The sequence below is a fragment of the Poecilia mexicana genome, unplaced genomic scaffold (assembly GCF_051168715.1).
Source record: "Poecilia mexicana isolate PSO_F unplaced genomic scaffold, ASM5116871v1 scaffold_6, whole genome shotgun sequence".
Classification (NCBI taxonomy): Eukaryota; Metazoa; Chordata; class Actinopteri; order Cyprinodontiformes; family Poeciliidae; genus Poecilia; species Poecilia mexicana.
The window spans coordinates 29819418-29847334 of record NW_028263375.1 but is presented as its reverse complement, the minus strand read 5'-3'; the positions used below and the strand labels follow the sequence as shown (position 1 = coordinate 29847334).

Here is a 27917-nt window from a genome sequence, read left to right as displayed (position 1 = left end):
AGAGTCAACTCCCCCCCACAAATTACTTCCGCCTCTGCAAGAAAACCCATTTTTCCCGGACAGCAGGTTATTGTGCCAGATCAGTCATTTTCATCTACTTGATAAATAAACCCTGAAAAGGCTTACACCGGATTTAACCGTCTTTCTTGAAGTCGAAGACGTATTTACTTCCGTTTGAGTCGGTATGATTAAATGTTTGCTGAATTTTAATCAGGGTACAACGTCCTGATGACCATTCTAATTGTTCCCTTCTTTCACATGGCGGCGCAGCGTTAGTCCACTTCTTTGACATATGGGACATAAAACAGAGACTAATCTTCACTGGAACTTTAACTAGAACTCTTTTTGATATGTTATCGCCTTTCATGTGTAAATTAAAACAGGTGGAAATGCCTTAAACGGCCTTTGGACGGGTGGGCGGTGTGTGTATTGTTTGAACATCACCCTTGAAGTGAAAACTGTCGCAGCGCTCCGTGGCGACGAGGTGTAAAAGTTTCTCTGAATCTTATGTAATGAGGAGTTGCTCCTGACGCTCAGAGCTGGATATTAACACTGCCAGATGATTCAATATAATCTGCAGCCAGGAAATTCATTCTCTGAAATGAAAGAGAAATCCAATTTCCCCCTGTATTCTTCTCATTTGAATATAAATCAAAAGCCTGGTTTGCTGCCTCCTTCCTGGCGCAACGCTTCAAATTAAAAACATGAAAATATGTCAGCACTTCTGTTGGTTGAGCTGCAACACTGTTTCTGTCTCTTAGTTTCCCCCCTACTTGTTACTGGATTGTGTGTTGTTGTTTTAATCTGTGCAAATTGGTTTAATTAGATAATTAAAACACTATGAAAAAAAAGCTTAACCTCAGTTTGGCTCCAGTAAGCCTTACTGTGGAATTCCTCACTCTTGTGAAGAATTGCTATGAGGTTGATTAATGTTTCATTACTTATTTTTTTTCCGTGATTTATTTTGAGTTTATCAAACTGTTTGATGCATTTTCTGTTATGTGACACAAGTGCATTTTAAGAAGCTGCAGGAAATTGAAAGTGTAAGCATTTTTAAAAAGAATACTACTGTTTTCTACAAGACGTAGACAGATTTTACAATTTCTAAACAAGAAATGAAGAGAAAATTAATTAATTGAAACATGAGATCTGGTTTACCTAAATGTACTTTTGAGAGAAAAAAGCAGAAATTTGAAATAAAGATGTAATGTGCCATTTGAAACGCAGGACCTAAAAGAAAAAGTCATACTTATCATTTTTTTAACATCGTCCGTCTTTGCTTCGGATTTATTTCAAAATTTAAGATTCTAAAAGAAAAAACTCCAGCTTTCCAAAAGGACTTTGCTTCTGTTTTTGCAAACTACACAACTTTAAAAGTTTATATCACACATCTGGATACCCTCTTGGATGCGCCATGAATTTTTCAGACTGGAAACAGAACTAAATTTCAGGTGGGGGAATCCAAAAGTTGTCCTCCTGAAATAACCTCGAGTGCAAAATAAGATTTGGTGAAAAATGAAATTGCAGGCATCCTGAGAAAACCCATTCCTACTGCGGCTGGAACCTTTGTACTTACACGTTTCTGGAACACTTGAAAATCTGACGCACAATTGACATCCGCACCCAACAACGACGGATTACGAAGCTGCTTCTCTGGGCCCACAGGGCGTTAATATTTGCTCCAAAAGACGATTTGATAAGATGCTGGAAGAGACTACTGTTGTGTTCATGTTGTGTTTGTGCATCACTGAAGCTTTTCAAGCCTAAAATAGCATCTCAGTGCTAAACAGTACAAACATCCCTACTGCTAATGTTAGCATCAACAAAAGTATTTTTTTTTCGGAGTTACATGAATGACCGGTAGAGTAGCACTTTACACCAATCTGATAGACATAACAGATTAAGTATCTTTGTTGTTGAGCTCATATGTCTATTTATTAGAGAACTTAGCAGCAAAAAGGGGGTTTGTTACAATTAAGATGTGAACGAATGCTCCAATTAACTTGATTAAAAATTTTTTAGTCGAGTCACATGGCTAGCATTTTTTAATTCTGTCCCATTGCATTTGATTCTACACATGCACCGTCTTACCCACGCCCCCTTTCAGGTCAAAGCGATCCGGCCTGGAGCTGTAAATACTGTAGAGAGCAGCTGGAGGGAAGGTTAGATGATTGCCTGTATCGACTGTATTGACTTTCATCCTGTAAAATGACTGAGCACAGCTTTTTATTCGACAGCCAGCCACCTCCAGTGACAGAAAGCTGATGGAGCTTCACCCCTCATGTTTTTTTTATTCTCCATCTTCTTCTTCTTCTTCTTCTTCTTCTTCTTCTTCTTCTTCTGCGAATCCCTCATCAAACCAAATATAACTTGGAACATCTAATAAAGCACTTCGTTGCCTCGTTGCACACAGCATTCGTTGCTTCGTTGCCTTCCACCGGAAGGCCGTCGCTCCAAACGTTACCAGAGGGATGACTGCATGAGTCAGCTACCTGACAGAAGACGTGGAACTAACACGCTGCCCCACTGTATGGTTTCCATGGCAATCGGGGTACAATGCCACAACAATAATTTAAAATCTGAGCTTTGAAGGGTAGCAGTGGAGTGTTTCCCCTTCAGTTATCATCATCTCACCTTAACGTTCAGAATAGAGGATGATCATAGCTCAAGATGGACATATTCCCATAACCAGCACATCATCAGCATTTCGATCAGCCACTGGATTGAAAAAAAAAACAAGTTCAACTCTCCATTGGACAAGTCAAGCTTTAACAACGGCTGTAATAGAGGATGAAGCCGACCGTTGGGGAACTTGCTGGGCCTCCGATGTGTGATGGTGTGAGACTCAGATGGTGATTCAGTGGCACAGAGGCAGCTGCCATGAAATCCGACTGTCAGCATCATGTCTCATCTGAGACGCCCTGTGGCCAAACAAACAGCGGGTCATTAAAGGCTCCGTTTGGACCAAACGGGGAGCGAGGTGACATTGGCTCGTAATGTGGTGGAGCGAGGTGGTGTGTGAGCTAGGAGGAGGTGTGTGTGTGTGTGGTAATAAACCTAGACAGTTTTCTTTAGCCTCCATACTCATGGCCTGTTACCAGTGGTACTTGAACTTCAGGTGTGCTGTCTCCTGAGTTAGCTGAGAGAGTCGAGCTGGAGCTGACAGGCAGCGACGCGACGCGTGAAAGACTTCGTCTTCGTTTTTTGTTGTTTTTAGTTTACAAAAGGAAGGAGCGGAGGATTGTGCAAATGTGACATCATTGTTTCTGTTCTGAAAAGTCTTTGAAATGTGAAGGTTCAAGGCAGGTAAAGTGTGTTGCAGAAAAAAAGATGTCTGAGTCAGTGCTGAATATGTAGAGTCTTCTTTTGTGGAAGACAGACAGACCAAACAAAAACAAACGAGCACATCAAACGTTCCTCTTCATTAAAACATGCTTTAGTTCATTTTGAACATAAACGCTTGGGGGCTTAAGTAAGACTTAAAGGGGCAGTACTACGTAAAGTCTACTTTATTGGAAATCCTTGAATCCCCCCAGCAACCATTCAGCTGTTCAAAACGTTCAGTGGGACCTAACATCACGTTCAGGGACGCAGCTCTGCCTCACAGAGGAGCTCTTCCCCTGTGGCTCCCCCACTCAGCTCCTTCAGACTAGCTAGCAGCAGTTAGCAAACGTCTGTTGGTAGAGCTCGTTATAGGAGCTACTTCTCAGTGCAAGGCTGGTAGAAACATTGTTACAGGGTTAATACAGGAGCCATGTTGTGATGACTTCCTGAATGCAGAGTTTCAGAAAGAGCAGGAGTTTCTTAAAGAGACACAGGCCCAATTTCAAGACATTAAGTCACAAAGTCAAATTTATTTTGTCATTTGATATATACTGGATTTTTATTACAACTGAAGGCAACATTGTCACTTTGTTGTGCTATAAAATTATTCTATGTGGCTGGAAAACACATAATACTTCCCCTTTAATATATTTTTAGCCTGTTTTACCATATTTGTTAGGCTGTAAGACATTTATGAACTCAGTACAGGGTGTCTATAACTTCAGAGCACTGTCTTTAACTGGACAGTCACACCTCTTAGAAAACTGCTTCATTCGTTCAGCTGCAGCTCTTTGAAATGTTAAAAATTATCTGATTTTTTTGGGGGGGTTGTGCATGTTATCTGCTTTGTGAGTCATATTTCAGTTGCTTTTTTGTCGTTCAATGCGATTGACAGTCATCAGCTTCGTTTTAACCACATCGGAGCCCCTGACTGCGTGCTAAAAAGACACCCGCCGCTGCATGTGCTGAGAGAGAAGGAGGATTTTATGAAGACTTAACATTTCATCCATTATTCATGGAGAAGTGGAGGAGACCCAGTGAGACGGGAGCCACTTCCATCACTGCTCTGTTATGTTTGACTCGTTCAGATGAGTGAGTCAAACGAACCGCTGGGAATTCCTCCCTCTCTCTGAGCAAAAAAATGAAAGCACACACTGCCGCAGGACATTTTCTTTCTGTTGTTTTGGCTTCCAGGCGTCCAACCCTTGGTAACAAATGTGGCTCTGTGCTCCTAATTAAATGTCATTTTTCTTAGAAGATCTTATTAAGAACGGAAAGTGGGCAGAGCAGCAGGCCTTAATATTATCCAATCGATAAACATATAATTTACAGATGTAATGTTGCTGCATTTTCATTGCCAATGTGCACAAAACTTTGTCAATAACAACCTTGAAAAAAAAAGCAATTTTTCAATTGCAGCATTTCCGTTAAATAAGAAATGCAGCTAAAGTCACGAGTGAATTGGTGCGTTCACGCGATAAGTCCTTTAAAAATATGCCTTCCCATCATTCTCCAACTACTTCCCGTCTTCTTTTTCTTCTTCTTCGTGGTTAGCGCCACTAGCAACATCCAGTTGTTCATCATGTGACTCTTGTGATGCGAAAAGAGTTTTCAATTGCGACACACCCTAATTTCGATAAGGCCGAAAAACTACGTCATCCTAGAGACAAACCATTTAATAGAGAAACTAGTTTTTTCAAAATTGCCGTGTTTCCATTAAGCTCATTTATTGTCAAAATGCCTATTCCCGAAGTTATCTGGTCAATGGAAACGCAGCTTGTGTTCTCTATGCACAGAGCTCTGCAGCATGCGCCTTACTGCTGCTCCTCTGAAAAGGAAGCACGTGTACTGCTTCATTTTCAACAATAACAAGTAGGAGGAATCTATTATTTGCTGTCATTCATATGCAAAGCTACCCTCTATAGGAACATCCTCCTCTTCAGTCTGCACTCAGTGGTTTGCTGCTGCTTTGTCAGTCGTGTGTCGGTGTGTGCTTGAGTTTAAGGGGGAAAAACATCATCCTATATCAATTATGTCGAGTGGCCTCTTCAGGCTGATTAGCACATAAGAGGCCGAGCCAAGCTCTTTGTTCTGGAAGCACACAGGGACGGCAACGGGTCGGTGTGTGTGTGTGTGTGTGTGTGTCGGCGGAAAGGCTGTGGAGGACCATCGAGGTTTGATCAGAACCGAGCTCATTGGCTCGGAGTGAAACGTCCTCTGTGTTTGGCTGTTCTCCCAAAAACAGACAAGTAGCCAATTCGTTTAGAATAATTGCTGTTATTTTGTCCCCGGAGGCAGCAGGTTGCCTGGTGCTCGGCTCTGTTGCCTTACAGCCATAAGGTTCACATTCCGGGTTTGTTCATAGTTTTGTTCTTTCAGTGTACTACAGCGTCCTCCCACAGTCCATCTGCGTTTTAATTGGTTATTCTAAGTTGCACTTAAGTGGGAGTGTGTGTGTGGTTGTCTGTGTTGACCATGTATCGGCCTGGAGCCTCTTACCCCCGCTCAAAAACCACAAGGCAAACTCAACGGTCATCTCTGGGCTATACTTTTGCCATCAGTGGAAATATTTAGGGACGTGCACAGGTAGACATATTCTTTTCCTCAAGATAAGATAATTACCTAGTGGTTTTCTCGAGATAACGAGTCAGCCGGTGTGTGGGTTAAACGTTACTCTGTCGTAATGTATGCCACAACAGTGGGACAGAATGAGGTAACAAGTTCTCTTCCCGGTAGTTTTTGCAAGATAATGAGTTAAGTTTCCCTGATGGTTTTCCCAAGATCACAAGTTAACATCCCAAAGGTTTTCTTGAGATAACAAGTTGATTGGTGTTTGTGTTAATCCTGATTCCATCCTTGTAATGCATGCCACAGTAGCGGGAGATGACTTATAAGTTTACGTCATGTACGTGTGACCTTTTCCATCGGAAAAAAGTATAAGATAATCATCTCGTTATCTCAAGAAAACAATTAGTATCTTCTCGTGATAATGGAAGAAATGTTCTCATTATCTTGAGAAAACATCTTCTGAGAAGGACAGAAGCAGGACAGATCACTGAAATTATTTTACTGTTGTAGACAAAAAAAAGATAGAAAAGCATCATTGTAGAAGCAGTTATTCACTATTGAACCAACACTAAACTGCTTGAAGCAAATGAAAAAGAAGAAATGCAAAAGCAACATGAGAAATGATCTTAAATTCAGTCTGTTACATCAATCCTGCTTCAAAAATGATTTACGTTGAACGGCAGCGTTAAAATCTGCTAGTGTAAAATAATTATTTAACTTAACCATTCATCTGATTGTAAGGAATAATTTCACCTGTCAGGTCAGACCTTTTGTGTTGCTTTGGGGGGTTTTGCATCAAACCATTACAACATGTGAAAACAGCACAGAAGTAAGTTTTACTCTAACATCACTTTTTCAGGATGACTCTTAGTTCTCTATTACTCTCCACTGTTATCATGCTTTGTACTTATCTTGATTTAATCCCACTTGAAATCCGTCTGTCAGACTGCGGTTGCCACAACGTACATCTTGTATTGTCATGTACCAATACATGATGCATGCATGTTGTAACTGGTCTTATTATATGTTGTTTTTGTGGTTTCTCAGCTTTGTTTTCTCTCTTTCCGCAGTTTTAGAGGCAGACTTCTAGGGTGTTGACTTGTGTTCTCTTCTTTCTCTCCTCTACTCTCATCTCCTCTCCTTTTAAACCTGATCCCTTTCTACCGGTCTGTCGTCTCTGTGTCCATTAAAGTTGAAATAAATCCCTCTAAAATTCTAATAAAATATTCTATATTTTTGTATAGAATCTACACACACCTAGAGTCTGTGTGAGGGTTTACCATTGACCTTAAGATGGTTCTTTTACAGCACGCTGTTAAACCCATTACTGAACATTATGTCTAATTTTCTTCTCTTCTAACCTGAAGATGAGGAGCGACTGCTTGTTTGCACAGGAACCTCCTGCAACCTTGGAATTATCACTTCTGAAATATTCAGACGTTCTCTCAGTGGGAAAAGAACAGCAAGGCTGCAGGATTCATGCGGCTAATTGGCTTGCAGAACTTCCTCTGAATGCCTACTGTAACTGAGTTCACCTTTTGCACACACACAAGGCTGACATTAATGGATACCCTTCAAGTCTTTCAGGCCTGTAATCATTCTCCAGCCTTCCACAATCTGCAGGAATCAGAGTTTTATAGTTGGGAAGGATTGTGTGCAAGCATCTATCACTGCAGATGAAAGTATCTGGGATATAACTGCAGGTTGAAATGATGGCGGTACAGTGTAGCCCTCTGTGGGCACGATTGAAATGGTAAAGATATTCATGAATACATTCTTTGTATTTTATTAGAATTCATTTCCAGAAGTGGAAAAGCTTTACTTGTTAAAAGCACCATCAGTGGCAGACAGAAAACCTGCAACTTTATGCAGAAAATGATGCACCATTAGAACTGAGGACAAAAGGCCTTAGTTTAATCCAACATGCTGCTGAAATCAGTTCAGCCAGATTATTCAGATTTGTGGCCCTTTATTTTAGAAACGTGTCTTCTATACAAGTATGGGTTGTATTAATTTGAAATTATAGAACTTTTAAAGAGACATAATGCACAGTTCCTTTTAAGCATCAAAAGCAGTGATTCATTTATATATTGCAAATGTAATTGCCTAAAGTTCGACACTAATGGTTGTGTTTTGCAGCTTCAGTTACTTTTCACACTTACCGTTCAAAGGCCAACAGATGGATTTTTACTCACCAAGAACCACAAAGATGTCCTGAACAAAATCAGCTTATTCCTTTTTAAGCTGCCCTAAGAAAACTGTTACAGAAAGCATCCAAATTTAATGCAATTCAGACAAAGCAAAGAGCTTCATTAGGCATTTTCCTCAGTACTACCATAGTGAACTTTTCCTGGCTTAAAGTCCTGAGAGAAAAAAAAAAAAACTCAAATTAAAGCCCATTAGACTACAGAATATCTTGAGTCATTTGAAATTTGAGAAGCCAAATTGCTTGAGACCCTGCAGGTGAAGGATGTAAACAAATGACCAGATGGCTGTGCTGCTACACAGACCTACAGAACTTCGGAAGAGTGACACTCGATTAAAGAAGTGAATACGAGAAAAATTTGAATCTTATTTTAATCAGAAAGGGATTAAGGGCTTGACACGTTGTGGGAGGCGTCGCTTGACACGTTGTGGGAGGCGTCGCTTGACACGTTGTGGGAGGCGTCGCTTGACACGTTGTGGGAGGCGTCGCTTGACACGTTGTGGGAGGCGTCGCTTGACACGTTGTGGGAGGCGTCGCTTGACACGTTGTGGGAGGCGTCGCTTGACACGTTGTGGGAGGCGTCGCTTGACACGTTGTGGGAGGCGTCGCTTGACACGTTGTGGGAGGCGTCGCTTGACACGTTGTGGGAGGCGTCGCTTGACACGTTGTGGGAGGCGTCGCTTGACACGTTGTGGGAGGCGTCGCTTGACACGTTGTGGGAGGCGTCGCTTGACACGTTGTGGGAGGCGTCGCTTGACACGTTGTGGGAGGCGTCGCTTGACACGTTGTGGGAGGCGTCGCTTGACACGTTGTGGGAGGCGTCGCTTGACACGTTGTGGGAGGCGTCGCTTGACACGTTGTGGGAGGCGTCGCTTGACACGTTGTGGGAGGCGTCGCTTGACACGTTGTGGGAGGCGTCGCTTGACACGTTGTGGGAGGCGTCGCTTGACACGTTGTGGGAGGCGTCGCTTGACACGTTGTGGGAGGCGTCGCTTGACACGTTGTGGGAGGCGTCGCTTGACACGTTGTGGGAGGCGTCGCTTGACACGTTGTGGGAGGCGTCGCTTGACACGTTGTGGGAGGCGTCGCTTGACACGTTGTGGGAGGCGTCGCTTGACACGTTGTGGGAGGCGTCGCTTGACACGTTGTGGGAGGCGTCGCTTGACACGTTGTGGGAGGCGTCGCTTGACACGTTGTGGGAGGCGTCGCTTGACACGTTGTGGGAGGCGTCGCTTGACACGTTGTGGGAGGCGTCGCTTGACACGTTGTGGGAGGCGTCGCTTGACACGTTGTGGGAGGCGTCGCTTGACACGTTGTGGGAGGCGTCGCTTGACACGTTGTGGGAGGCGTCGCTTGACACGTTGTGGGAGGCGTCGCTTGACACGTTGTGGGAGGCGTCGCTTGACACGTTGTGGGAGGCGTCGCTTGACACGTTGTGGGAGGCGTCGCTTGACACGTTGTGGGAGGCGTCGCTTGACACGTTGTGGGAGGCGTCGCTTGACACGTTGTGGGAGGCGTCGCTTGACACGTTGTGGGAGGCGTCGCTTGACACGTTGTGGGAGGCGTCGCTTGACACGTTGTGGGAGGCGTCGCTTGACACGTTGTGGGAGGCGTCGCTTGACACGTTGTGGGAGGCGTCGCTTGACACGTTGTGGGAGGCGTCGCTTGACACGTTGTGGGAGGCGTCGCTTGACACGTTGTGGGAGGCGTCGCTTGACACGTTGTGGGAGGCGTCGCTTGACACGTTGTGGGAGGCGTCGCTTGACACGTTGTGGGAGGCGTCGCTTGACACGTTGTGGGAGGCGTCGCTTGACACGTTGTGGGAGGCGTCGCTTGACACGTTGTGGGAGGCGTCGCTTGACACGTTGTGGGAGGCGTCGCTTGACACGTTGTGGGAGGCGTCGCTTGACACGTTGTGGGAGGCGTCGCTTGACACGTTGTGGGAGGCGTCGCTTGACACGTTGTGGGAGGCGTCGCTTGACACGTTGTGGGAGGCGTCGCTTGACACGTTGTGGGAGGCGTCGCTTGACACGTTGTGGGAGGCGTCGCTTGACACGTTGTGGGAGGCGTCGCTTGACACGTTGTGGGAGGCGTCGCTTGACACGTTGTGGGAGGCGTCGCTTGACACGTTGTGGGAGGCGTCGCTTGACACGTTGTGGGAGGCGTCGCTTGACACGTTGTGGGAGGCGTCGCTTGACACGTTGTGGGAGGCGTCGCTTGACACGTTGTGGGAGGCGTCGCTTGACACGTTGTGGGAGGCGTCGCTTGACACGTTGTGGGAGGCGTCGCTTGACACGTTGTGGGAGGCGTCGCTTGACACGTTGTGGGAGGCGTCGCTTGACACGTTGTGGGAGGCGTCGCTTGACACGTTGTGGGAGGCGTCGCTTGACACGTTGTGGGAGGCGTCGCTTGACACGTTGTGGGAGGCGTCGCTTGACACGTTGTGGGAGGCGTCGCTTGACACGTTGTGGGAGGCGTCGCTTGACACGTTGTGGGAGGCGTCGCTTGACACGTTGTGGGAGGCGTCGCTTGACACGTTGTGGGAGGCGTCGCTTGACACGTTGTGGGAGGCGTCGCTTGACACGTTGTGGGAGGCGTCGCTTGACACGTTGTGGGAGGCGTCGCTTGACACGTTGTGGGAGGCGTCGCTTGACACGTTGTGGGAGGCGTCGCTTGACACGTTGTGGGAGGCGTCGCTTGACACGTTGTGGGAGGCGTCGCTTGACACGTTGTGGGAGGCGTCGCTTGACACGTTGTGGGAGGCGTCGCTTGACACGTTGTGGGAGGCGTCGCTTGACACGTTGTGGGAGGCGTCGCTTGACACGTTGTGGGAGGCGTCGCTTGACACGTTGTGGGAGGCGTCGCTTGACACGTTGTGGGAGGCGTCGCTTGACACGTTGTGGGAGGCGTCGCTTGACACGTTGTGGGAGGCGTCGCTTGACACGTTGTGGGAGGCGTCGCTTGACACGTTGTGGGAGGCGTCGCTTGACACGTTGTGGGAGGCGTCGCTTGACACGTTGTGGGAGGCGTCGCTTGACACGTTGTGGGAGGCGTCGCTTGACACGTTGTGGGAGGCGTCGCTTGACACGTTGTGGGAGGCGTCGCTTGACACGTTGTGGGAGGCGTCGCTTGACACGTTGTGGGAGGCGTCGCTTGACACGTTGTGGGAGGCGTCGCTTGACACGTTGTGGGAGGCGTCGCTTGACACGTTGTGGGAGGCGTCGCTTGACACGTTGTGGGAGGCGTCGCTTGACACGTTGTGGGAGGCGTCGCTTGACACGTTGTGGGAGGCGTCGCTTGACACGTTGTGGGAGGCGTCGCTTGACACGTTGTGGGAGGCGTCGCTTGACACGTTGTGGGAGGCGTCGCTTGACACGTTGTGGGAGGCGTCGCTTGACACGTTGTGGGAGGCGTCGCTTGACACGTTGTGGGAGGCGTCGCTTGACACGTTGTGGGAGGCGTCGCTTGACACGTTGTGGGAGGCGTCGCTTGACACGTTGTGGGAGGCGTCGCTTGACACGTTGTGGGAGGCGTCGCTTGACACGTTGTGGGAGGCGTCGCTTGACACGTTGTGGGAGGCGTCGCTTGACACGTTGTGGGAGGCGTCGCTTGACACGTTGTGGGAGGCGTCGCTTGACACGTTGTGGGAGGCGTCGCTTGACACGTTGTGGGAGGCGTCGCTTGACACGTTGTGGGAGGCGTCGCTTGACACGTTGTGGGAGGCGTCGCTTGACACGTTGTGGGAGGCGTCGCTTGACACGTTGTGGGAGGCGTCGCTTGACACGTTGTGGGAGGCGTCGCTTGACACGTTGTGGGAGGCGTCGCTTGACACGTTGTGGGAGGCGTCGCTTGACACGTTGTGGGAGGCGTCGCTTGACACGTTGTGGGAGGCGTCGCTTGACACGTTGTGGGAGGCGTCGCTTGACACGTTGTGGGAGGCGTCGCTTGACACGTTGTGGGAGGCGTCGCTTGACACGTTGTGGGAGGCGTCGCTTGACACGTTGTGGGAGGCGTCGCTTGACACGTTGTGGGAGGCGTCGCTTGACACGTTGTGGGAGGCGTCGCTTGACACGTTGTGGGAGGCGTCGCTTGACACGTTGTGGGAGGCGTCGCTTGACACGTTGTGGGAGGCGTCGCTTGACACGTTGTGGGAGGCGTCGCTTGACACGTTGTGGGAGGCGTCGCTTGACACGTTGTGGGAGGCGTCGCTTGACACGTTGTGGGAGGCGTCGCTTGACACGTTGTGGGAGGCGTCGCTTGACACGTTGTGGGAGGCGTCGCTTGACACGTTGTGGGAGGCGTCGCTCAATCCACTCTTGGCCGTTTCCAGTTTCACTAAACATGATGAGCAAACGTTAAGACGGCAGCAGCACTTGTGATATCGTTTCAGGAGTTTACAGTACCCTGAAATTTACTGTTCAAGTCATGCATGAACTCTGATGTAGGATTACCACCACTTCGCCAGTGCTCACAACTGCAAAGTTTGGTTTAAGTTAGAGTTACCCACCTTTTTCACCCAGTGTTAAAATGGAATCCAGCGACTTCAGAAAAGCAGTTTGGCTCTTCATAGAAATCTCTCTTTGAGTCGTCACTGCCAGAGAAAAAGTTGTTAGCAATAGTCAATGAATCCCTTTCAACCAAACCTTTATACTCACTGATATTTATCCTTTGACCCTCTTCTCCAGAAGCAATAGGTAAACATAATCCTGTTAACAATATAGTGTCATTTCAGTTGTATGAAGTAGCACAACAATCTTAGTGGATCAATTCAAGATTTTACAGACTTGAATAAAGGTATACAACAAGCTGCAGAATATTAATTCTTTGAAAAGGGATTCACATACCTTTGACGAGCCACATAAATGCCACCAGATGAAAAAGAAGAACCTGAACACCTCCCATGGTTCCTGCCACAAGCTGCAAGTGTTGCCACCATGTGAGGCATATAAAGCCCAATCCTGGTGGCACAGCTGTAGCTCATTAACTTTCATTGGCTCTCTCTTCAAAGAAGTCACCCAGGGTTCAATGAGACTCACTTATAACATTTTCAGTTGTGATGGCAGTAAAGGAAAATATCAAATGAATGTAAAAAAATTACTAGAAAGAATTTAGTTGAATTATTGAGTTAATTTCACAGCATTAGTTTTTTTTCTGTTTATCTCCTGTCCGCCCTCCAGGTCAGTAGGTGGCAGTAATACACATTCATAGCTGACCTGCCAACCTCCATAAGATATAACAAGACGATGCAGAGTTTCAGTTGTTTCTGTGACTTCTTAAATTTCAGTTTTGATATACATTTTGTTATTATGTAGCATCTGTGATATTTAAAAAAATGGATAAAAACAAATGCACAGTCAACTTGGTGAATTAATTCTATCTCTTTCCATGTCTCAAGATGCCATCTTTGCCAGGTCTTTCTTGTGGAACAGATTTCAGATGTATCATGGTTAAAATAATAAAATGTATAAATTCATGTTGTAAAAGAAAAATAAAGTTTGAAGTAGAGCGCTTCTCTTGTTAGCATGAAACTAAGTCCAAACAGTCTCGTCAGGAAATCCAATCTGCATTCCTGTTAAAACAGAAAGCAATTAAAATAATTGTCTGAAGATTGATAGAAACTTAAATGTCAAGAGCAACTTTATACTAGTCAGAATCTGTTTTTTTTTTTTTTTGCAATAACACTTTCTTCCACAGTTTTCCTTTGTGAGCACCAGCAGATTTGTTGTCAGCAGACTGCATGAACTACTGCAAATATTACGCTTGAGGTAAAAGAGACAGATGGGTGGGAATTAATTTCTGGGAATAACTAATAGAAAACAGATTTTGCAGTAAACCCTCCTCCTGAGGTGATACTTTGGAGCGATCCCTCAAGCTGTGCATATCTGTGGTGACAGGGGAACTGAAAACTGCCTTTTAAACAGGAAGAAACCTCCTGCAGTGTAAGAGTCTCCGTGTAAGTAGCCATCTGCCAAGACTGACTCCATAAACTAAAATTTCCGCTTCGCTTTTGGGTAATATCCAAAGAGACACACAAAAAGGATTATAAATACAGTTCATGTATTCCCCCACACAAATCAGTTTTTTTTTTTTTGTTAGTGTTAAGACAGACGGCTTTGATGCAGTGCCTCTTTAAGGCTGCCTGTCCAGACTCCAGAGAGAAACTGGTTGAGATGGTGGCGATGGAGGAGGATACAGGGAGCCAATCAGAGGCAGTAGATGCAGACACACTCTGTTTGTAACACCTTGTGTTGGAGAGTGAGGGGGTGTTGGGAAGGTGTGTGTGTGTGTGTGGGGGGGGGGGGTTCTCTGATGGATGGGGGTGGGGAATCAAAGCAAAAAGGAGGAGAGGCGAGCATCACTGCAGCGGAAGCACGCTCCCTGCCTTTTCCCCCGTCTTTGCAACGACTTCTCTTAACGCCGAGAGCCGGTGCTGTCTCTCTCCCCACCTCCTGAGTGAGTCATGGAAGTGATTTAGCGTAGGTGAGTGGAGCGGAGCGGCAACAGAAAGCCACAGTCCTGCTGGTGTGTGTCTGCGTCGTGGGCAGGTAAGCTCGCGCCTCGTCTCTCCGATTACAGACCTTCTTCTTTGGCCCCTTGATTTGCCTCTGCCTCCCCGGGAAGAGGAGCAAACAACTTCTGCAGAGTTTGCGTCGCCTTCTACTCTCCTCTTCTCTCCCCGACCCCAGAGGGTAGTTGTGTGACCAGGCAGACTGAGGAGCGTTTCGTGCCTCCGGATTGACAGGCGGACTCAAGAGGGGCTGATGAGGTTTGGACGGAGATCAGAGGGGAGATGATGAGTCAATCTCTGCTTGAGGGACGCGGATGATAATGTGATGATGTAAATATGTGTGAGAGCAGTGAAAGAGAACTGCAACAGTTTGGTTCTGCAATGTTTAGGTGTTGAGGTTGTGTCCCCGATGGGAAAACCCCCACAGCGTCCACAGCTGGAGCGCCTCTGGGTATCCCTTCCTGCTCCGTGTGGACTTTAAGTTTGTGGTGATGAAAGCAGGTGGTGGGACTTTTTTTTTCTTTTTTGTCTTGTTTTTGGCTTGAGCGACAGCTGAGCTCTATCACAGCTTTTATCATGAGTCGAGCTGTAAAAACTGCAGCTCAGCCCTTGACACAAATCCCCGACCCCGCTCAGCTGTCGACACGGGGCGGGGTGGGGAGAAGGGGGGGAACTTTCTTCATCTCACGCCTGGATTAGAGTGATTTACACTCGCTCCTCGTGTGCCCGCCCGTGTTTGTGTGCGGTTTGACCTATAATGGCACCTAATGGCATCATATGTCATCTGCGAGAGGACGCTGTCAAACGGGACATCGTCCCCCAAGCCACACTCGGCCGTAACATGGCAGCTGTTATTAATGTTAGCTCTCCTTGTGACCCTCGTTGAAACCGGTGTCGGTTGGTGGAATTAATGGAGCCCTTAAATTTAGGAATTACTTGTATTGTCGGCTGAATTTGTTCTGCTCTCTCTCTCTCTGGTGATTTTTTCGTCTTTGTTGGCTCACCCACAAACTGGTCGTAAACACTTGCTTTAAGTGAATCTACAAAACATTGGGGTCTTCGTCCGCAGATTGATCTTCAAACTCTTTCTCCATCCCGGCGCTGTCCAGCAGCTCAAAACATAATCGATTCATCTCCTTCAGTGTACCTGCAGCCCTGCTCTTGTGATTGGAACAGATTTAATATGAGAAATCAATAAAAGGAAAATTGGCTTTTACCTGGAATGACCTTGTTGGGGGCGTCCAGTGGAAAAGCAGAAACTCTCGTTTTGATCTTACCTTCATCTCGGCATTGTGTTTGCAGAGGTTGAGCATCTGTATAGACTTTCAAAAAGCCTAAAACGGCTCCATTTAAATTCAAGACGTTGCTGCAGTTTTAGTTTTTGCAGTCGGTGAAGTCTCGCTCAGGGAAGCAATGTGAGGGGGGTGTAAGGGAAGCAATGCAACTGGTAAACATTACCAACGTCTGTCCTGGTTCTTACAAAACTAACTTCAGCAGGTTTTTTTTTCTTTTTCCAGAACATGTAGTGACAACCTTTTAAAAGCAAATGCCGTGTTTAGAGTATGAAGTCCTAATTTTATGCGTACTCAACTCAAAACTTACTGAAGTTACTTTCTCCAGAGACAGCAAAGATCGGATGATTGCACACAAACTTTCCCATCTTTACACGCTCCGATATTGTGATGAAAAACATCTTTGAGTTGCAAAATCAGCTGAGGGAACAAGATTTTGATCTTATGCGAGTCTGAAGCATTTGAGAAATTGAGAAATTTTGTGTTTACTACAGGGTATGTTAAATGAGAATCAAATATGCACAACAATCTAGGGCTGGATACAACCTGTGGAAAGATTAATCATTCTAAGTGATTTAGTTTCTGTGTCAGCCAAAACAAGACACAACAAGAATATTTTCTGATGCTTGAATGAATGACAAGGAAAAACTTTGAAAAAAAATAAACCTTGAAACCTGTTCAGATTTGTGCAACTCTGTGCATATTTTTAGACATTTTCAAACAGACCTGTTCATTTGGATTTTTAATAGACAGGAACACTACATTTATATTCTGTAAAATGGATAAAAAATATTTTATGGTGAGGGATAAACTTGGACACCCCCACAGTTATTCCAAGTTAAAATGGCTAAAATTACTCCCAGGTGTATGACATTAGGTGCACATCGTGAAGGTGTCATGACTTAGCTTTTTGCTCTGTTAATCATAGACATTTAGTTTGACGGTCTCCCGATTGCTGAAGTGAACGTGAACGTCACGATGAGATGGAAAGAGGCCTTCAGAGAGGAGACTGAAGCACCTTAAGAATCTGGGAAGGGATTTGAAGACGTCTTAAAATAAAATAAACTCAGCAGTTTCACCGTATGGAAAATGGTCTATAGGTGAAGGATGTTCACAACAACTGCTATATATCATGACCAAGTCTGGTCATCCAATGACCCTGTCCACTAATACCTGATTTAGCTTGAAAACAAGAACTTCACTAGGCTCGTCAGGGTAGTTATAGCAGGGCAAACCCAGAGCCCTATAAGTAATATGATGTGATCTGAATGTGACACAAACACAAAAGTGCCTGCTTGTTTCGATAACGACCTCAGTGTTATTATCAATGTTGCCGTTTTCCTTAAAGCTTCAAAGATGCTCGTTTGCTGTCTTGAGTTTTTACAATGGAGAGTCTCGTCAGGAAGTCATTCTTGTGACCCAACCAGTGACTTCACCCCATAGCCAATCAAAGACTGGGAGTCTTCTGATGACATGTTTACAGCTCAATTCCACACACTTGGAACCCCAGGGAAGTAGACCAAAAAAGAGGCTAGTGCCACATAACCGTTGGAAAACTCTTATAACCAAATAGAGACGAGTCAATCCGACAATGTCTAGGACACCCCAATTATCGGGGTAATCTTAAGATAATCTTAGGAGATACTGCTGCTGTGTGTGGTGTATTAAGATTGATCTGGTCCGCTCAGAAGGTTGACGGGACCACTCCAATCTAAAAACGTTATATTGTCTTAGTCTAATATCACAGTGTTTGTGGTATCCCCCAATGACGAACATTAAGGGATACCAATGTTCGTCATTGAAGGGGGTACCAATGTGACATGTATTCAATCAGCAAGTGAGACGACATTCTAAATAAAGAGGACTTATTTACTCTAGAATAGTGTTCAGGTGCCACAAAAATCCCTCAGGAAGCTGCAAATGGCCCCAAGCCCACAGTTTGGACATCCATGTCTTAGTGGATAGGGTGTTTTAACTTTCTCCTTCATTAGAAACCACATTTCTGTTGCTACCTTTTGATTAGTGAATAAAACATGTTTAATAGTGGTTTTACTGATGCGAAATACCCAGAAATAAATTGAGACAAATTAAATAAAAAGATTAGACATAAGTGTATTCCTTTTTCACATGACCGTATATGAATAACCTTTAAAAAAAACCCTCAAATTAACACTTTCAGATCAATGTTACAAAACATTTTTCCCCTAAATGTATTCTCATTAGTCTGTCTTCGTCTCTGCTTCACTTTCTCTGAGATGAAGTGATAAAAATAAGGAGGGTGGGTGGACTGCCCCTACTTTTAAGGAACAAGCAAAGTCTACACGGCCATCTGCTCGCAGCAGAACTTCCTTTTAATCACGCCGGCAGCCTCTGAGGGACCAGGCATTTTCACTCCTGCAGTTTACCATCTTGTATTAAGCAGGAACAGAACACACAGCATAACATGTTAGTCACATCATATCCAAGCTGAATGCCAAGCTTAGTGACTTTCATGCCACACACACACAAACATGCTCCACTTGACAAATTAAGCAGACTGGCTGCTGGTTTGTCCTTGTAAACACTTTCTGAATGGTTGCTTTTGCTTTATATCGTTTTTACTTACATGAACATGTTGAACTGTGCTTCACATTCTGTCAGCCCTGATGCTGAGGCCTAATAGTCGAGTATGTATGTATGTGTTTAGCAGAGATTCTCACAAATGTTCAAACATTTTGTGATGTGAAAGATAAGCCCAAGATAAATAACTTTAAAATTTTTAAAGATATAACATGACATTTATCTTGTACAATTCAGCTGAAAAATAGACAAACATGTTACAAGCAGAAGATAAAATAGGTGCAATAACTTGGCTTGCATAGACTAAGTCTATATGAAAAATAATAGACTTAGTAGTTACAGAATTGTTTTCTAATAAAGTTGCTAAGCTTCAGCTCACTTATAAACTGGCCATCTTGTCCCACAACGTGTCAAGCGACGCCATCTTTGTTGTGGCCGGTATAGATTTGAGCTACATGTGGAGTGACGCTAACCAACCAATAGGCAGAAGTAAAAGGAAAAACAAACAAAATATGTATATATACTTTTTAATAACACTAACATTCAAATTATGTGCTCAAAATATAACTTGTTGCAACTCAACTGAAAAAATGAAAAAGGAATGTCAATTAAATTATAAACATGAGGCAAATGTCTTTCAAAAAAAATAATAACAATTAGTGCATTTTAAGTGTATTGATTTACTCCTTTGACTATTTATTATATGCTTTTACTTTTAATTATGTTAGTTTCGGATACCTAGATAAATGTATGACTGACTTATACAAACCCAACATTTAACTATGGAGCATATATACTCACGAGTCCTCTACATGTGAGCTCTTTACAGGTAGAAAGTGGCTCTGATTTAGATTTAATGAGACGCAGCAGAAGGGGCAGAAGAGGCAGAAGATAATGAGCCTGTTCTGGCTGAACACAGATGCATTGTGTTGGAAGAGAACGTTTTCACCGAAGAACGCTCTGTTTGTGAGAGTCTGATGTTCAAGGCTGACAGAACATGCCATCCTTTGTCTCTAATGGACAAACAAATCATTGGGGACACGTGCTCGAAAACGCACGTGACTGTTGTGAACGACTAAGTCAAACTCAGTCGTCTTCTGATTCCTCCTGTCATTTGTGTGGCTTTACTTTCAGACCGGTGCGTGCTGTGACTGAAAAGATTCATGCCAGCCCAGAGAGAACAGGAAAAAGAGAAAAACTTAACCTCAAACAACATCCGGTCTATTCACATCAACAAGTAGGTAAACTCTAATTAAATTACTGGTTTTAAAACGCTTCTAATTAAATTACTGGTTTTAAAACGCTTCTAAGTTTAGCGCGTTGAGCGCTTTCGAGCATTGACGTCAGTCTTTTATTTATTTATTTTTTTTTTAATTCCTCGTGGAACTGAGTTGTCACATGAGCATCAGTGGCGCTACTTTTCAGACACCCGAACTGTTAACAGCTTTAAACGTGTGAGTACTGTCTGTACTGAGCCTGTGTGAGGTGCAACTGAAAACGAGCTGCTGCCTTCCTTCGTCCTTTGATTCATTGAAACTTTCGTGAACGAATCGTCAGCTTTCTGAAGCAAACAGTATATTAGCTTCTGTACAAATTTGTACATCTATATTCAAATGTCCAAATACATTAGCTATTTGAACATAGCTAATGTACAAATGATATTAGCTACATTCTCAATTGACAAAGAAATGAGAAATAATCAAGGTTGGCTCTGCTGAATTCCTTTTCTTCTTTTTTCTTTTACTGTGTTTTGTACACATCACCTTTCCCCTAGTATGTCTTAGCGCGACCATCAAGTCCCGAAAACATACACGTGAAAAAAAACAAAAAAACCTTGTGAAAGCGCACGCAGGGTCAGTGTGACCTCACCAGATCGCGCACAGGATAAAATGCTCACAGGAGACAATTGGCCCCATCTCTTAAAACTATGGTAGGGTTAAAAAGTTAAACTCAGGTAAATTTATATGGTTGAAAAACCAGCAAGTGCTTGTAAAGGTGAAACAAAGTTTTTTCTTTAGGGTTCACACGTCATTATTGCTTTATAAATACTGCACGCGCTCTGCAGCTCTGTTCTTACATGTGTTTTACACCTCCAGCAACTCCGTTCAGTGATATCCTGCTTCCACAGGAAAGATCCTCCATCTTTAGAGAAGGTGTGAGGGTGTAGAGAATGACACCTTGGTGCTCGGGTGTTTGGTAAAAAAGTTAAATATGTGAGCAGCTGACATGTAAACAAGTTCTTTAAACAGAATATCAGACATTTCAACAGAAGTGGATTTTTCTTCATGTCTTTTTCCACGAAGAGGCAGTCCTTTGATACAACATGCTTTCATGACAGATTTTTTTCTTTCCATTTCTTGTTTTTTTTTTCATGCTGAAAGGGAGCTTTTGGCTCTTTTCCTAGTTTATTCAGCTGATTGTTTACATACAGTATTTAAACCAACATAGCACTCTCTGTTACTGAATCAAATTGTTTCCTTTTTTAGGTTACTTAGGATTATGGTTATCAAAATAATTTCTATTTGCTAAGTGCCAGAATGAAGACACTTTTGTTACAGCACACGTTTTAAACCTTTTAACACCTATATTAAATTGTATGACTTGGGTCAAACATTTTGGGTATTCTTTCACCGTAGTTTGATGGGGTGCTGCTTGTTAAGTTACATAATCAAAAATAATAAAATTGGTCACAGTTATTCTGATGTTATTTGAATAATAATTAAATTGTGTTACAAAATTAGTTATCAAAAATGTATATTCAAGTGTCAAACTAAATGTTTTATGAGAACGCTAAATATTTAGTTTGCAGCTAAAGTTAGCGAGGTAGATATTTTTACAAATTAAATATTTAACACGCTTTTTTGTTAACAAACTAAATATTTTAATATGCCACAAGAGCAGGCTTCAAAATGTTTAATTAGACAGTGAAATATGAATATTTTAGTTTATAATTAAAGTAAAAACTTGGTTAGCTTGCTAACTATTGACTTTGAAGCTAAATATTTAGTTTGTAAGCTACATTTTAAGCTTACTAGCTAAATATTTGCTTTGGAGATAAATATGCAGTTAAAAAAATTGAGCTTGCTAATTAAATATTTAGTTTAAAATGTGACATAAATGACTGAATAAAATGGTGAAAATATAACTTTTAAAAACGAACTTTTTTTTTTTTTTTTTTAAATCTTATGACAGGCTAAACAGTCCAAATTATTCATGCTAATTTTTGGCTGTATTACCTCTGCTTTTTCTATTGGACTGAGATCAGAGCTTTGGGGTGGCCTCTCCAATGCACTGATTTTTTTTCTCTCTCTAATTTAATGGTTTGCTGAGGGTTACCTCTCATTTAGAAGACCTGTTTATACCCACGTTTTAACTTTTGGGCTGATATCTTGAGGTTGCTGGCGTCTTCTATCAATTCAGTGTAAAGTCCTTTTATGTTTTTTTTTACTGTTGTCATAGCAACTGAACTAACGGACGCCGGGAGGAAAAAGAGTGAAGGCAGAGTTAGCTGAGGTAAAAAGCTGGTCATCATTTAGCTAGCATTACCTGCATCCAACAGCTTTGCTCAACTCAGTTGGTTAGTTTGGGGGAAAAACTCTGCAAATTTCTTTGTGTTTTGCTGCCATGATTCTAACACACCTGAGTAGCTCTGCACAGCAGCAGCAGGTCTCCTTCAAGGCCACACGGGTGTAAGTCCAGCGCAAGCTCTTAGCACTCATGTTGCATTTAAAGGCGGCTCGGAAAAACAAGTTATGATGTGTTAACAATGGCTGAAAAAAATGACAAGGCATAGATATGGGAAGTGTGGAAGACCCCATTGTATCAAATCGATATAAGAATAACAGAGGGTTGGCCACTTTAAGGTAAAAACAACAAACAGCTTCCAGTCCAAGGGGGTGCACAGCTGACTCCATGGGAGGTCAGTGCCCCCCAATGCCCACCCATGCCGCCGGGCCTGTCTGTGTAGCTGATTTCTTTTTCTGTTCACTTTTAAATTAAGTCTTAGTATTTAAAAATAATAAGTTGATAAGAAAAAAGAAAGCTGTGTATATTCAGTTTGACTCCCAAGGTAAAGGGTGACTCACCAACATTTTTCTCACTGGTCATAAAATAACCCAACTTTTTTTTTAATTTACTTATTTTATTAACAACATAATAACTTTCACATAACTTTTGTGGTCAAGCAAACAAGTTACCTTGTTTGTTCAGGTATTTCACTGTTGCTTTTTTTTTTATTGACATTGTTTTGTATTGCTCAGTTTTGACTTTGACATTAAAGTGTTTTTTTATTTTTTGTCAAAAATGCCAAATTTTGTCGGTCATGATTGATTTACAGTAAAAGGAGTAAAACATACAGAGGTGAACACTTCCCAGGGGCATTGTAGATGTAAACTTCCTTTCTGCTGTACAGTAGGACATAGAAATGTGACCTTTGACCAAGGTCAAGGTCAGAGTTTGGTCATATTTCTATGACAACTAAGAAACTCCAGTTTTCTGCATTCTCAAATCACAAACTGTGTTTTAAATAATCTGTCACAATAGTCAATCCAACTGCCAAAAAAAAAAAAAAAAAAAGAAAATTCTTGTTTTTGGGTCTTCACAAGTAGAAAATTTAATAATCTAGTTCAGATTTGATCAGTCAAAGTATTTTTGAACTGGAGACCAATAACTTCAGTTGGAGCTCATAAAAATAATAAAAATATAAACAGCTTTTCAGTTTAGTGTCGACAGGAAGGTCTGATGCAGGTTCTACATCCAGCTTCCTTAGTGTTTTTTGTGTTTTCATGATGTAAAGTGCTCTGAAATGCCTTGTAGCTGAAAGGTGCTGTACAGATAAAATTAGATTGATTGTACTAAGGTTGAGTTTGGATTCTATTGGTGACTTGTTGAAATGTAATAATCCATTTTTCACTGATTTGTCAACATTGTTTGTCTAAGAAGAATAAACACATATTGTACATTTAATGTTCTAAATGAGGAAACTCGTGAACTAATTTTCAGTTTTACCAGTGAGGCTAAGATTTCTGAGACCTTACTCACTGCTATATTTAACAGTCTGCAGTGTTTTTCATTTCCTACATAATCTTTTGGGAAATTTGCACTCTTGAACTAAATGTAAACACTTGGTAACAAAATGGCTAGCTGGATGATTTGAGTGCATCTATTCTGGTCAGCGCCACAAATTCCAAACTTATGATAATTTTCCTTTAAATCACGACTGAAAACCCATTTCTTTACAGCTGCTTTGATTAATAACAACTTGAAAATGGATCGACTTTGGCATGGATATAACTCTTTGTTCTGTCATTCTAATAGGCATGTTTTTTTCATATTGTATCTTTTTTATCATCTAAAACACATTGAACTGCCTTGGCGCTGAAATGTGATGTATGCAATTAAGCTTGATTTCATTCTGTAGCAGGCCTGTTACAATAACAAATTTTGTCAGATGAATGTCCCAGAAATGATTGCGATGAACAATAATATTGTTTTTGAGACCATTTTCAGCTAATAATGGCATAATCATCCAAGTTTGCCTTCCCAAAGATGAACAAACTTCAATTTGCACACAACACTGGAACTGGAAGATATTTTAAATAACTAAAATAAAACATAACAATAAGAACAATAATTAAAATGGAAATAAAAACCATGCATGAACAAAAACATAAATTAAATGAATTACAAAGTTTCTATAAACAACATTGGCCTTCAAAAAAATGAATCCTCAGATTGGAAATTATAGAACTCATTTTAATTTATAATCTGATTAATTGATTGCTTATTGCATCAGGCTTAATCTATAACGACTAACTCTTAAAAGCTGCTGTTTTTGGGACGCTCAATTGTAATTATTTAGTCAGTGATGACTCAGATTTTCTGATTTGGTTATATTTTAAAAAGTGTTATCAACTCAGTAACTGACTGGGACTTTTAAAAATATTTTTAATTAGAAATTTTAATAATTAACCTTAATTTTACGGGGGTGGGTTGTGTTGATCTGGTAATCTGCCAAGAATATTTTATTAGCAGTTTATAAACTTTTCATCTGAAGCACATTTTCAGTACAAATCTATGTTTTCTTGTTGTTTTTTTTATTTAGAGATCATAAAGTGAGAGAAATTAAATTAGTAGCTAATTTACGGGACACTCCAGAATTATGACTGTAATAGTTTATACAGAAGTTCAGAATATTTAACACCTTCATTAAGAGCATGAGTAAACTTTTATCTATTATACAGAATAAGGGTCAAAATAAAGGCAACTATCTTCTGCTGCCTGGCAGATTATCGTTTTCATTTCGTCTGTTTCAAAAGCTTTTGATCTGCCTCCCACTAACTTTTGACAAGTTAGAAAAGAGGGGCCTACAACAGTCCCACAAGGCTTAATTATCCTTCTGACTGATAACAACTTGGAGAGGGGGAGGTCGGCCAAAATGAGAACAGGAAGCGAGGAGGGGGAGGGTGATGGTGGGGATTAATGCAGATTTTCTGATATTACCTGGCCTGTGATCAAAAGACTGTGTTGGCAGGCGGAGCACATAATCCTCTCAATTTCTCTTTCTGCTGCCATAAAACATCTGGAGCTGTGTAGAGCAAGATATTATTGACCAGCCTGACTCCAGCAGTGGACGTGTAAATCACACCAGTGACTTTAGCCGTCTTCCACTGAATTTTATAGTTAGCAGAGATCAGAGTTTTGTTGTTGATTTTTAAATGTTGGTTTCTATGTAACTTTACGCCGATACCAGTTTTACCCAGTTTCTCTTTGAGCTATAACATAACAATTACAAGAACAGCTTTGGTCATTTTTTTATGCCTTTCTAACATGAATGGAAATTAATTATTGATATCTCTTTTTAGAAAAGAGGAAATATTTGGCATCAGTATTCGGCTCGGTTGGTGTAGTTAGCATTACTAAGATCTTCCCCGTGTGTTCACTAAACTTTATGCTAAGGATTTACAGAATTTCATTCCTTATGTCCAACCAATCAGCGCCATGGAAAAAGAATGGCGCTCCTTGAATGGCCGCTTTTCAAATGCCAGCCAATAGAATTCCAAGTTGCGTTGTGCATAGGTTTTTCTGCAGTTTGTTAAGAATATTTTAGATATTCACAACAAAAAGGTGAATTTTCCACAAATAATTTGGGGTTTCCAATAGGTGAATAGCTCATTTGTAATAACACCATGTCTAAGCTTGGTGTCATGTTGGATTACAGTAAACTGTCAAAAACACAAACAAGCAATAAAACATCTAAAGTATGTTACTTACCTTTTTTCTTAAAAAAATTAAATTTAAAGAAGAAAGTGCAAGTTGTGGATTGCTAGTTGCTGGTATACACAACACTAATGCCAGCAAATCTATTCCTATTGCTAGCCTGTACACGTTAATGGCCAACAGAGGAAGAAGGCAAGGCTAGGTATGCTAGTCACCAGCCTCTTCAGTGCTAACAGAAGTGATTAGTCTCTTTCTTATTTGCCAGCACCAGCCACTTGGTTACTGGTTACCGGTTTCAGTTACTGGTGCTGGCCTATCAATAGTTAGATCAGTAGCCAACTTCAGAATCCTACCAAAGGAAATGGCGCTGGCTATTGCGACTATTGCGCTGGCTGCGCCATATTCTTAATTGAGGTGGTAAAACCACAGCATACTCATTATATTTAGTTTGGGACGTGTGCATAGCAACCAGCTAATCTCTCACTTTTTACCGAATATTTACAGGCCACTGTAGAACGAAGTTCCACCTCATAGCTGTAGGCACAGACGTCAGCTACATCTTAATTTTTCTCTGTTGTTTAATGGAATAAAATAATAAAAAAACAAATATCAAAACATTTACACCCAACATGGCCTCCCAGCTTCCATTAAAGGGTCATGCTAAGTTGAAAGCATGTTTTCAGTTTCCAGCCGTACAAAGCAGAACATCCATCCTGTGAGAGAGAGGTCAAAAAGCTAAGCTGCTTGGCAGACAGAAAAAAAGCGGCTTTATGTTCATACTTGGCAGTGCTAATCTGGTTGCCTCCTAACAAATCTCCCCCTAATTTTGAGACATCATCAGACACTGATGGACCGCCATGTGGCGTCTGCCTCACAGCCGGGTCTGGACCACACTGAGAGGCATTGAAACCCGAGAGAGGTCCACTTTCACACAGGATGAAACGTTGATTTCTGATGATATAAGCTATTAGTCTGCCGTTAGTGATACAAGTATTTTAAGAGCTCAACATTGAGTGATGCATCATCCAGAATGACAAACATTCAGACCGGTCTAAATGATTTTTACAGAGAAAATTAGTTTGGTAGGGTTTTTAAAAAAAATAACTATCATGTTGATGAAACAGAATTTCTGCAACAATTATTTCATCAGTTTCTAAAACTTGTTAGTTTTTTTTTTCTTAGGTGGTCCACATCTTAAATGTTTTTTTTTTCCTTAATTACTACACCACCTTGTAGCGTTGGGGTCATCTGTGCTGTTGTTACATGTTTAGCATTAAGATGCTAATTTAGGCTTTAATAGCTGCAGTGATAAGCTAACTGCTTTTAGCACAATTTGAGCACAATAATAGTCTTTTCCAACATCCCATCAGATAGTTCTGAAACAAAAATTAAAACCCAGTGGACCAAGAAACGGCTCTGTTGTCTATCAGTGTATTCGTGGATGTCACTCGTGCGTCAGATTAAGGGACCTACCAGAAACGCATGAATACAAAAGTTCCAGGTAAGCAATTAATTGTGCTAAAAAAAATGTATGTGTTAATATGTAATTAATGGAAATTAACGCATTAATTTGAAATTATACTTTTATGTCATACAGTGTGAAATAAACAGTTTTTGTTGGGAGTTCTACTTTTTAGATGTTGAATAATTTTCCCACACTGTAACTGAATTAATCATCTCTTTTCCCATGAAAAGCTCCTCTTTTGACATCCATAAATTTGATTACAAGAATGTAATCGCATTTGGTATTGAAAATAAAATTTGCATAAATTTCACGTCCAAAATTAAACATTTTGCTTTACTCTCTACTTTTTCCTTCACTTCCACTTCTACCCCACCATTCAGAACTTGTAGGTGTTCAGAAATGATCCCATAAACCTCCTTTTGACTTGTAGCCAGGAGGTTGTGGGTTCAAATCCCAGCCAGGACCTTTCCACATGCAGGGTGGATGTTCTCCCTGTAGGATCAGAGAATGAATGGACTGTCCTTTACCTACAGCATCCATAGAAATGGAAGCAAACACTTGAGAGGTTTCAGGTCTCTAAAAACCTATGAAGGAAACAGGTTTTTGCCCTCCATGTGTCTGCTGCTGGCTGAGCAAGCGTTTATAAGGAGCGCTGTTGTTGTTCCTGCTATAAGGAGGCATGCAATGATTGATCTGAAAAGCATTCCACTGATTCTCTGATCAATCAGATTGTGCCAACAAAGAGATAAATCAGTGATAAACAGCCTACGGACGCAC

General features: G+C 42.4%; 1 long non-coding RNA gene across 1 annotated transcript; it reads right to left on the bottom strand.

Moving 5' to 3' along the window:
* Positions 1–12311: 12311 nt before the first annotated feature.
* LOC148159492 (uncharacterized) lies at positions 12312–13047 on the bottom strand. Its single transcript, XR_015763152.1, has 4 exons — positions 12943–13047; positions 12754–12804; positions 12606–12689; positions 12312–12433 (listed from the first exon to the last, which is right to left on the bottom strand). It is a non-coding gene; the product is annotated as an uncharacterized LOC148159492 (long non-coding RNA).
* Between the last annotated feature and the right edge of the window lie 14870 nt (positions 13048–27917).